The following is an 11,560-nucleotide window of genomic DNA, read 5'->3' as shown; positions in this document are numbered from 1 at the left end:
TCCAGCCTGGGCGACAGAGTGAGAGTCCATCTCAAAAAGAAAAAATGTATATATATATATTAAAAAAAAAAAAGTTTACCAATCTCATGCCTCATATAGCCACCGTGCCTGGCCGAGAGTCTGAATGTTTAATTTTATTAAATTTAAATTTAAATAGCCATATGTTAACTACTGGCTTATGGTATTGACAGCACAGGGGCTAGATCTTTAAAATATATATACACAGACATGCATATATATACTGTGTGTGTGTGTCTGTATATACTCTGAGATGGAAAGAAGAGTAATTGTGTGGGAGTATGAAGAGGGTGGGTAAGTATCTGACATCTAAACAGACCCATGGTGACTTCTGTGTACTCTGGCCTCTGTTACCCAGGAGAACATTTGGCCCTACCTCAGACTCTGTGGTTGAGCCCTTTACTTTGGTCTGTGGACTGCAGTTTTCTCATTATCAGAGTAATAGGCTATGGTTTTGCTTAGCAGGAAGTTAGTCTGCCTGTGGTAGCTCCGCTGAGAACCTGCCCCAGCTATTCTTGATCCTCAGCTGATTGCAGATCCCAGCTGTGGGTCATTATCCTTTTCACTAAAGGAAAGGGGCTCTCCATTAATCTTCTTTCATGGAAATGGTAACCTTCGTAGTTACCCTTGGTTTTTCCTGTGTGATTTTGATGTAGAAAAGTATGTGTGTGAACTGTGAAATATCTAATTTTAGATATTTAGACTGGAAAAGCAAGGTGGCATTCAGCTATTGGTTTTTCTTTCTCATATGCTATAATTAATGCCCCTTCACCTTCAGTCTTGCCCCAGGCAATACTTACCTAGAGGAGGGATGGGGCACAATAACAACCAAGCTTTCTCCACTGTTTAGCCAATTGCATACCAGCTTGAATCTGGAAGAAATAGCTCTACCAATAGCACAGTCATAAAGAGCCTAGCAGCCATTGTCTGGCACCACAAATCTTCATAGCAACAGACCACCACATGGCAACAGCAGCCACACAAAGGAAATTTTCATTAGGGAAATCAGTACCTACTTTCTCCCACCCCTCCCCCACCAAAAACAACAGCCAACAGATTCCCACCAAGCAGCTTACTCCCAGAGGATACTTTAGAGCAGTGGTGTGTTTATATACCTTTGTGGATTGTGTTATATGTCCACTGTCATACATTTAAATCCGGAAGACCTTGGGAAAAATTTCAGTCACGGGCTTTTTGAGTTCCATTTTGCAAATGGCAAAATAGACTAATCTCCAGGGGAGAGAGATATTCTCCCCTTTGTGCACGCTCACCCATCTCCTCCCTCCCCCCAAACAAAGCATAGTCAGGCAGTATATGTAGGTGACTAGGCTGTGAGCTTGCCAGATAGGTAAGATCATTTGCAAATGAGATTCTTTTTATAGTTCAGTAACAAAACCCAGACCTATTGTTATCAAAATCATCCTGATACTTATGAATTCAGGTGAGTGATACCTAGGCAATAAATTTCTTACTGGTATTGCCTGGGATTTATCACTAGCCCTAACTAACTTAACTTTGAAGTATGATTCAAAGGGGAAAAAGTGCTATTTGAGAGTCTTGGTGTTTTCTTGCTCTGTTAATAAGGTCGTTTGACTAGTCTGGGCCTTAATTTTCTTATTTGTAAAATGAGGAGGTTGGACTACATGATCTCTATGGTCCTTCTAGCTCTGATATTTACAATTCTGTAATCATTTATGTGGAACAGAAGAGGGAATTGTCTGTTAGTCATTGGTTGTGATGAGATCTGCTGGAAGATGTTGAGCCCTCTGGTCTTAGTGCTTACACTGCTAAAAACAGGTCCTGGCCCTGCCCTATTTGATAAAGCTGCTGTAACAATGATAGGCAGAAGCTATTAACAAAGTTGGCAACTAGCCTTTTCTCCCATGGCAGTAGTTTCAGACTAGTTCAAGCAGAGCTTTGCTCCCAAGCTATTGTTACTGAGGCTGCTGCTGCCTCTTAATGATACCGGTGAGAACTAACTCGATTTCTCTCTTTAACTCTCTCTCTCTCTGACTACTCTATGAAACAAGGGGCCGTTCTCCACCTCTTCTGATACCTCATTATTCCATCTCCCTCAGGCTTTACAAAACAAAGAAATCACAGGGCACCAACTTTATAATTTAGGCAGCTGGAGATAATTTCCCCAGGATAGGGTGGGTAGGTAGCTGATTCCTCCTGGCATTAGGCCGCATTGCTAAATGGCCTTGTGTTTTGTCTGCCAGGCTTATGCTTTGTTAGGCCCATTCAGGCTTCTCTGTGTTTCTGTTAAATTATAGTGGTAAACCAAGCCCGTGTACTTTCAGAGGGGTAAGGGTTAGGAAAAACAAGAAAAGTATGTCATTTATAGGCCCTGCTACTCGCTAATTGCTCAAGAAATTTTTGTTTAATCTACTATCCCTGTGCTTACTCCTGCCAGATCCTTTATTTCCTTTAGTTGCTGCCTTCACGGCCTTCTCCATAGCAACAAGCTATATGACAAAAAGCCTATGGTGAGAAATTGAGCAGTCACCCCTCCCCCATATTGTACTCTGTTTTCTCCTTAGGGTATCTAAAAGCAGCCCAAAAGACTGCTGTCAAATAATTTTCTACCCCCATTGAACTCATAATCAAATGAAACTTTTAACCCTGAACTAATTTGGTGAACAACCTGCATTCTCCTTATTTGACTCTGATTACCCCCACCTTTTGAAAATTTTCTAGATCATTCAATATACTTGAAATACCGTGCATCTTCTCATTTATGAAGCTCCCTTTTGCTTTTTAGCTTTCAGTGCATTCCTTAGAATTATGCAGAAAATCTCCTGGAGTGAAGTATGGAGAAAGAGTAGATGAAGAAAGCAGAACCCTCCCCTTTTCTGCCATGTGCTGTTGCCTTAGATACTAGACTAGTCTGCTGCCCTAGAGATTGGGCAAGCTGCCTAAAGTATAGAACTGACCTGCATCTTGGCTAATCCTGGCATAGCCTAATCTGTTATCCTTTGTTATCTTCCCAGTCACTTGTCTACAGGAGTCACAAACCCAAAGGTTTTGTTTTTGTTTTATATTAATAGGTCTTACTGAAAGTAATATAAACATGTACCCAAATCCTAAGTGTGCAAGTTTGCATTTTCAAAGTGAACACACCATGTGGTACCAGCACCTAGATGAGGAAACACAGTATTGCCAGAACCCCAAAACCTCTTTCATGCCTCCCTTCTAATAGCTAGCCCTTCTCCCCACCCCGGGTAACCAATCTCACCATTAATATCATAGATTAGTATTACCCATTTTGAACTTCATGTAAATAGAATCATTATAGTATGAGCTTTTTTATGTTGAGCTGTTCAACATTATGCCAGTGAGATTCATCCATATTGTTGCATGTTGTTGAACTTTGTTTATTTTTATTATAGTATTCCATTATGTGAGTATACTGCTAGTTATTCAGTTGTTGATGGGCATTTGGGTTATTTGCAGTTTGAGGCTGTTATAAAAAGTGCTGCTGTGAAAATTCTTGTACATGTCTTTTTGGGACTATATATACATATTCCTATCTATCTATACTTAGAAATGGAATTCTTGAATCATAAGGTATGTGTATGATCAACTTGAATAGATATCACAAGTTTCCGGAAATGTCTAAACCAATTTACATTCCTACTTCCAATGTATTAGAATCCTGATTGCTCTGCGTTCTAGCCAACACTTGACCTTATTTGTCTTTTTCATTTTAGCCATTCTGGTGGTGTGTAGTGGTATCTCATTGTGGTATTAATTTGCATTTCCCTGGTGAGTAATGAAATTGAGCATCTTTTCATGTGTTCATTGGCCATTTGGAAATCTCTTTTATCAAGTGTCTGTTCAAGTCTTTTGCCCATTTTTGGATTGGGTTGTATGTCTTTTTCTTATTGATTTATAGGAATATTCTGGTTATGAGTCCTTCGTGAGATTTATGTGATATAAATATATTCTGTGTCTTGACTTTTCTGTTAATGGTGTCTTTGTCTTCATTTTTATGTAGTCTATTTTATCTTTTTTAAATTCTTGTTTTTTCCTTTTATTGTTAGTGCTTTCTGTGCCCTGTTTAACAAAGTTTTGCCCATCCCAAAATAATACATTCTTCTATGTTTTTTCTGAGAACCTTGTGTGTGTATATATATACATACATATTTACATCCACAATCTATCTGGAATTTATTTTTGTTTAGGGTGTAAGTTGGGAGTCAAGATCTTATTTTTTTATATGGATATCTAATTGACCCAGCACCTTACTAAAAAGACCATTCTTTCCCCCATTGCACAGCAGTGTCACATTTGTCATAAACCAGTTAACATGTGTGGGTTTATTTATGGGTTCTTTTCTGTTCCATTTATACATTTACCTGTTCTTGTGTCAATACTACATTATCTTGATAACTACAGCTTTGTAAATCTTGTTACCTAGTAGTATAAGTCTTTCAGTTTTGTTGAACTTCTTCAAGATTGCCTTGGCTTTACTTGGCCTTTTGCATTTCCATGTAAATTTTAGGATCATCTTTGTGAATTTTTATAGAAAAAAAAAGTGCTGAAATTTTGATTAGGATCTACAGATGAATTTGGAGAAAACCCAAAGTTTTATCCTTTTACTTAAGCTAGTAAACCTAGCAGTTACTGAGGGAGAATTTAGGGGAGGGGGGATCAGAGCAAGTCACTGATATCATTTGGGGATCTTGTTTAAAATGTATGTTAACTGGCCGGGCACCGTGGCTCACACCTGTAATCCCAGCACTTTGGGAGGCTGAAGTGGACAGATTGCTTGAGCCCGGGAGTTCACGACCAGCCTGGGCAACATGGCGAAACTCTATCTCTACAAAAAGTAGAAAATTAGCCAGGCTTGGTTGCAAGCACCTGTTATCCCAGCTACTTAGAAGACCGAGGTGGGAGGATCGCCTGAGTCCAGGAAGGCTGAGGCTGCAGTGAACTGTGATTGCACCACTGCATTCCAGCCTAGGCGACAGTGAGGCCCTGTCTCAAAATAAAATAAAATAAAAAACATAAAATAAAACATTAGCTGTGTCCTGCTCCTATTCTGAATCAGCAGGTTCAAGATGGAGCTTGGAACCAGGTGCAGTGGCTCACACCTGTAACCTCAGCACTTTAGGAGGCCAAGGTGGAAGGATCATTTGAGCCCAGGAGTTTGAAACCAGCCGGGCCAACATAGTGAGACCTGTCTTTATTTAAAAAATAAAATAAACAAGATGGAGCTTGGACGTGCTAATTGTAAAAAATGCTTCCCAAGAAATTATAGTTTGCTGCCATCACCACTGTTCTCCACCAACCCTATCTGCGAACCACTTAGACTGCAGTCTAGCAGCAATTCAGTAAGGCTAGTTAAGGTAAAATCTGACTGATTTAATCACCACCACATCTGCCTTTGGGGCTGTATTAGTTTCCTAGGCAGCTGTAACAATGTACCAAAAACTGAGTACCTTAAAACAACAGAAAGTTATTATTTCACAGTTCCTGAGGCTAGGCGTCTGAGATCAGGGTGTTGGCAGGACCATCTGTCTCCTGAAGCTCTAGGGAAGAATCCTTCTTTTCTTCTGCTCTTTGCTGGCAATCTGTGGTGTTCCTTGGCCTTGTAGCTGCATCATTCCAGTCACATGGCTGTCTTCCCTCTGTGCATATCTGTGTCCAAATTGCTCCATTTTATAAGGACACCAGTCACTGGATTAGGGCAGACCCTGATGACCTTATCTTGATATCTTGATTGCCTCTGTAAAGACCCTGTTTCCAAGGTCGGGCGCAGTGGCACAAGCCTGTAATCCCAGCACTTTGGGAGGCCGAGACGGGCGGATCACGAGGTCAGGAGATCAAGACCATCCTGGCTAACACAGTGAAACCCCTCTCTACTAAAAAAATACAAAAAACTAGCCGGGAGACGTGGCGGGCGCCTGTAGTCCCAGCTACTCGGGAGACTGAGGCAGGAGAATGGCGTAAACCCAGGAGGCGGAGCTTGCAGTGAGCTGAGACCTGGCCACTGCACTCCAGCCTGGGTGGCAGAGTGAGACTCCATCTCAAAAAAAAAAAAAAAAAAAAGACCCTATTTCCAAATAAGGTCATTGCTGAGGTATTAGGGGTTAGAACTTCAATATACCTTTTTTTGGCAGGGGAAGGGTGGGACAGGACACAGTTCAACTCATAAAAGGGGCAAATGCAAATTTCAGAATAATTATTGTCACAAGTTGGAGAGAGATTTTCTAGAAATGTGCATTATAATGAGAGACATTGCTTCCCAAAGTCAATCTGAGCAGATCATCCACCCTCTGACCCCAACTGTTACTGGGTTGAGTTCCTCTTTTTTTTTTTTTTTTGAGTCTTGCTCTGTCGCCCAGGCTGGAGTGCAGTGGCGCGATCTTCACTCACTGTAACCTCTGCCTCCTGGGTTCAAGCGATTCTTTTGTCTCAGCCTCCTAAGTAGCTGGGACTACAGGTGCCCACCACCACACCCAGCAAATTTTTGTATTTTTTTTTTTAATAGAAACAGGGTTTCACCATGTTGGCCAGGATGGTGTTGATCTCCTGACCTCATGAGCCACCGCGCCTGGCCTCCTCTCTCTTTTTTTAATCTATTTATTTATTTTACTTTTTGTAGAGCTGGAATCTCACTGTGCTGCCCTGGCTGGTCTCACTCTGTTGCCCTAGCTGATTCAAGCAATTCTCTTGCCTCAGCCTCCCGAGTAGCTGGGATTACAGGCATGCACCACCGCGCCTGGCTAGTTTTATATTTTTAGTAGAGACGGGGTTTCTCCATGTTGAGGCTGGTCTCGAACTCCTGACCTCAGGTGATCCACTCGCCTCGGCCTCCCAAAGTGCTGGGATTACAGGCGTGAGCCACTACACCCGGCCCGCACTTGTGCTTTCTTTGGGTCCTCGAATCCCAGAAGATCTCAGAATTAAGAGTTTAGGGTTTTTGTTTTCCCTCCATCCCAGACTTGAAGGTGGACAAATTTGAAGACACTATTTTCTTTAGCAGGAGTTTCCATATTTTGCTGCACATTAGAGTGTGGGAGTAGGACTTTTTAAAATCCCAATCCCCAGATCTCACCCAATTATATTGGATCAGAATAACTGTGGGTGGCAGCTAGGTGTCAGTATTTTTTTAAGGGTCTCCAGAGGCTTTGAACATTTGTACAAACTATCCCAAATTGCTTATTGGATCACCTGAGAGATTTATACTTAGACTATTAATAAAAGAACTCCTGGATAGTGTATAGATTCTCTTTGGAAGTATCCTTTCTAAAAGAACAGTAACCACATTTCTGCCTTTAGGTTTCTGGTTTTGGAAGACTCGTACATGATTTGACCCTTCCTTATAGTCAGATCCATGAATTGAGGATGAATAGTTTGCCAGGATAAGTAGGATAAAAACCTGGAGATGTTGCTGTTAATCTGATTGGAGGTTCTGCCTACATGAGATTTGGTAGGGCATAAGTATTTATAGCATGGCAAAAGCATTCTGTCTAATAATTTGCATTGCAGCAACAAATTTGGAGCTAAAATAAAGGTTTTTGGTTTTTGTTTTTATTTTTTTGAAACAGAGTCTCATTCTGTCACCCAGGTTGGAGTGCAGTGGTGCAGTCATGGTTCACTGCAGCCTCCAACTCCTGGGCTCAAGCAACCCTCTCACCTTAACTTCTCAAGTAGCTGGAACTACAGGCATGTACCATCATGTCTGGCTAACTTTCTTTTTCTTTTGTAGAGACTGGGTCTCACTATGTTGACCAGACTGGTTTCGAACTCCTGGCCTCAAGTGATCTTCCTGCCTCAGTCTCCCAAAGTGTTGGGATTACAGGCGTGAGCCATCACGCCCAGCCAGTATGATAGTTAAAAAAAAAAATAGGGCCGGGCACGGTGGCTCAAGCCTGTAATCCCAGCACTTTGGAGGGCCGAGACGGGCGGATCACGAGGTCAGGAGATAGAGACCATCCTGGCTAACACGGTGAAACCCCGTCTCTACTAAAAAAAAATACAAAAAACTAGCCGGGCGAGGTGGCGGGCGCCTGTAGTCCCAGCTACTGGGGAGGCTGAGGCAGGAGAATGGCGTGAACCCGGGAGGCAGAGCTTGCAGTGAGCCCAGATTGCGCTACTGCACTCCAGCCTGGGCGACAGAGCGAGACTCCATCTCAAAAAAAAAAAAAAAAAAAAGTTTGGCCAGACACAGTGACTCACATTTGTCATCCTAGCACCTTGGGAGGCCAAGGTGGGAGGATTACTTGAGCCCAGGAGGTCAAGACCAGCCTGTGCAACATTATGAGACCTCTTCTCTACCAAAACTCAAAAAAATTAGCCAGGCAAGTGGCACAGTCCCACAGTCCCAGCTACGTAGGAGGGTGAAGCAGGAGGATCTCTAGAGTCTAGGAGATAGAGGCTGCAGTGAGCTCTGATTGTGCCACTGCACTGTAGCCTGGGTGACAGAACAAGACCCTGTCTCAAAAAATAATTATTATTAGAATGGTTTTCATTTTCTGAAAATCTAAATTTTTTAAGTGGTTTTCAGATAACAACTGTTCACCAATCTAAGAAGAAAATCTTAGCTAGTACGTAACCACAGATGGTTCTAATTTTTTCTAGTTTCTTCATTTCTGGAGGCAACTCACTCTTGGAAGTTTCTGAATATATTTACCCTTTCCCTACATCTCTGGTTTGAACTTTCATCCTGGAGGAAATAGTGCTCATAAATGCACATAATCTCTAATCACATGTCAAAGTTAATTATTAGACAGTAACATACCAGAGATCAGCTGTGGGAAGGAAACAATTTCTACATTCTCCCAGCTGAGGCTTCTGCAGAGGTAGTAGCATGTAGAGTTCCATACCAGCCTTCCTCACAGGCATCCTCTTGCAGCTCTCCCTCAGCTCTCAGTCCTACCAATTTCCTGCAACATTCCTTGCTGCAGGCAAGATGCAGCTATGCTTATGGGTTTCCAGAAACTGTAATTTATTTACTTTCATATGATCTGTTTCTCCACCTCAACCTCTAAGAGAACTAGAAAACTGGAGTGGGAAAACTTTAGAAAACTACTAATATTGACTGGGAGTTGAGGTATTTGTTGTAGCTGTGTCCTCCTCCTTGCCCTTACGCCGAACATCAGTAAACAAATATGTCTGTCATTCTCCTTTAGAAATAAAAATAGAAACTACATAGACACCATTAACAGGTTTTTGATCATTTAGTGGTGGTTAAAAGGACCTTTGGCTGTTATAAGAGGTCTAGAGAGAGTAAAGAGGACTTTACTAGGAAAGCAAAGAGAAGACCATAACTGAAGGCATATTCAACTTCTAGAGAATACGACCAAATTGAACAATAATTTGGCACCAGTGTGTCAGCAACAATTATTAATGTTTATTGTTAACTATTCCTACTAGCACTGGACATTAGGCTTAACACATACTGTTTTTCTGACCAAGCTAAGGAAATACAATTTTCAAGGGAGGGAACAAGGTAACAAAGTAGGTCAGGTGTGGTGGCTCATGCCTATAATCCCTGAAATTTGAAAGGCTGAGGCAAGAGGATCACTTGAACCCAGGAGTTTTAGTCCAAACTGGGCAACATAGCAAGACTCTTTCTCTATCAAAAAAAAAATTTTTTTTAATTAGCTGGACATGGTGTACCTGTAATCCCAGCTACTCAGGAAACTTAGATGGGAGGATCACCTGAGCCCAGGAGGTCATGGCTACAGTGAGCCATGATCTTGCCAGTATACTCTAACCTGGGCAACAGAGCAAGACCCTGTCTCAAAATACATGTGGGGACAAGCTTTTTATTTGTATTATTTATTTATTTTAAACAACAACATCTTGTCCAAGACAAATTTTTTTAAAAAGAGGAAAAGAATAAAGAAAAAGAAGGACAGGGCCAGTGGCTCACACCTGTAATCCCAGCACTTTGGGAGGCCTAGGTGGGAAGACTGCTTTAAGCCAAATTCAAGACCAGCCTGGGCAACATATAGCAAGACCTCATCTCTACAAAAAAGTTTTTTAAAAGTATCTGGGCATGGTGGTGTGCGCCTCTAGTGCTTGCTACTCAGGAAGCTGAGGAGGAGGGAGGATCACTTGAGCCAAGGAGTGTGAGGTTACAGTGAGCTATGATCGCATCACTGCACTCCAGTCTAGGTGACAGAGCGAGACCCTGTGTCAATAAAAAACAAAAAGAAAAATAATAAAAAGAATCAGGGGTCTTTAAAATATAACAGATGATGAATCCGGTGTCTACATACCTAGTTATGCCTTTACCAGAGCTTCTGCCTTGATATGTGAGTCTGAGGGTTCAACTGTAAATTGCAGAAAATGCATAAAATGGTTTGGTACCAAAGGACCGTTGCTGAGTCTTGTATGTAAGTCCAAAGTGGATGCTGTGCAAATGACCTGCAATGCCATCCATAGATGGTGGGCAAAATTGATGGATGAGCTCTTGATCCAGTGGGTAGCTTTGTTTTTATTATACATGTCTTTGGACCAGGCAATCATCTACTAAGTCACATTATAATAAGAGGAGGAATACGAATGCTTAAAACACTGTGTTAGCTACCCTTACTGTGCTTTGAATTCAAAGCATAATTTCAGAGATAATGAGCTATATCTTCTCCTAAATTTTATCTTTCTTTCCTTCTTTCCTTCCTTTGTTCCTTGTTTTTTTTTGTTTTTTTTTTTTTTGTTTTTTTTTTTTGTCAGGGTCTTGCTCTGTTACCCAGGCTGGAGTGCAGTGGTGCAGTCTTGGCTCATGGCAACCTCCATCTCCTGAGCTCAACATATCCTCCTACCTCAGCCCTCTAAGTAGCTGAGACTACAGGTGTGTGCCACCATGCTCAGCTAACTTTTCTATTTTTTGTAGAGATGGGGTCTCACCATGTTACTTAGGCTGGTGCTGAACTCCTGGGCTCAAGTGATCTGCCTGTCACAGCCTCCCAAAGTGCTGGGATTACAGGCGTGAGCCATTGCGCTCAGCCTCCTATATCTTCTGCCCCACAACTAGCAACTGTTTTTTCCTCTGATTTTTTTTTTAATTTTTGAAATTATTTTATGATTTAAAAAGTAATGCCTGATTTTTTAGCTATGACACCAAAAGCATAGGGCAACAAAGAAAAATTAGATAAATTGTATTTCATCAAAATTAATAACTTTTGTTTATCAAAAGATACTACCAAGAGATTAAAGACAGAATGAGATAAAATATTTGCAAATCATATATCTGATAAGTGATTAATATCTAGAATTAAGAACTCCTACAGATCGACAATAAAAACCCAAATAACCGAAGTCAAAAACGGGCATAAGACTCGAATAGACATTTTGCCAAAGAAGATATCTAAATGACCAATAGGTCATGAAAAGATGCTCAGAATCATTAATTATAAGGGAAATGAACACAAAAACCATGATGAGTTACCACTTCACACCTACTAGGATGGCTGTTATCAAAAATACGGAAAATAGGCCGGGCGCGGTGGCTCAAGCCTGTAATCCCAGCACTTTGGGAGGCCGAGACGGGCGGATCACAAGGTCAGGAGATCGAGACCATCCT

General features: G+C 41.4%; 1 protein-coding gene and 1 pseudogene across 1 annotated transcript in view; one reads left to right on the top strand and one right to left on the bottom strand.

Annotated features, from left to right (window-relative positions):
- Nucleotides 1-2,960, bottom strand: part of LOC105510650 — a 6,355-nt pseudogene extending 3,395 nt beyond the window's left edge.
- Nucleotides 1-11,560, top strand: part of ZNF609 (zinc finger protein 609) — a 221,184-nt gene that overhangs the window by 165,926 nt on the left and 43,698 nt on the right. The gene's annotated exons all lie outside the window — the stretch shown is intronic.

The sequence above is a fragment of the Colobus angolensis genome, unplaced genomic scaffold (assembly GCF_000951035.1).
Source record: "Colobus angolensis palliatus isolate OR3802 unplaced genomic scaffold, Cang.pa_1.0 Scaffold19, whole genome shotgun sequence".
NCBI lineage: Eukaryota > Metazoa > Chordata > Mammalia > Primates > Cercopithecidae > Colobus > Colobus angolensis.
The sequence above is the reverse complement of the archived record's forward strand: the minus strand, read 5'-3'. Positions and strand labels throughout refer to the sequence as shown.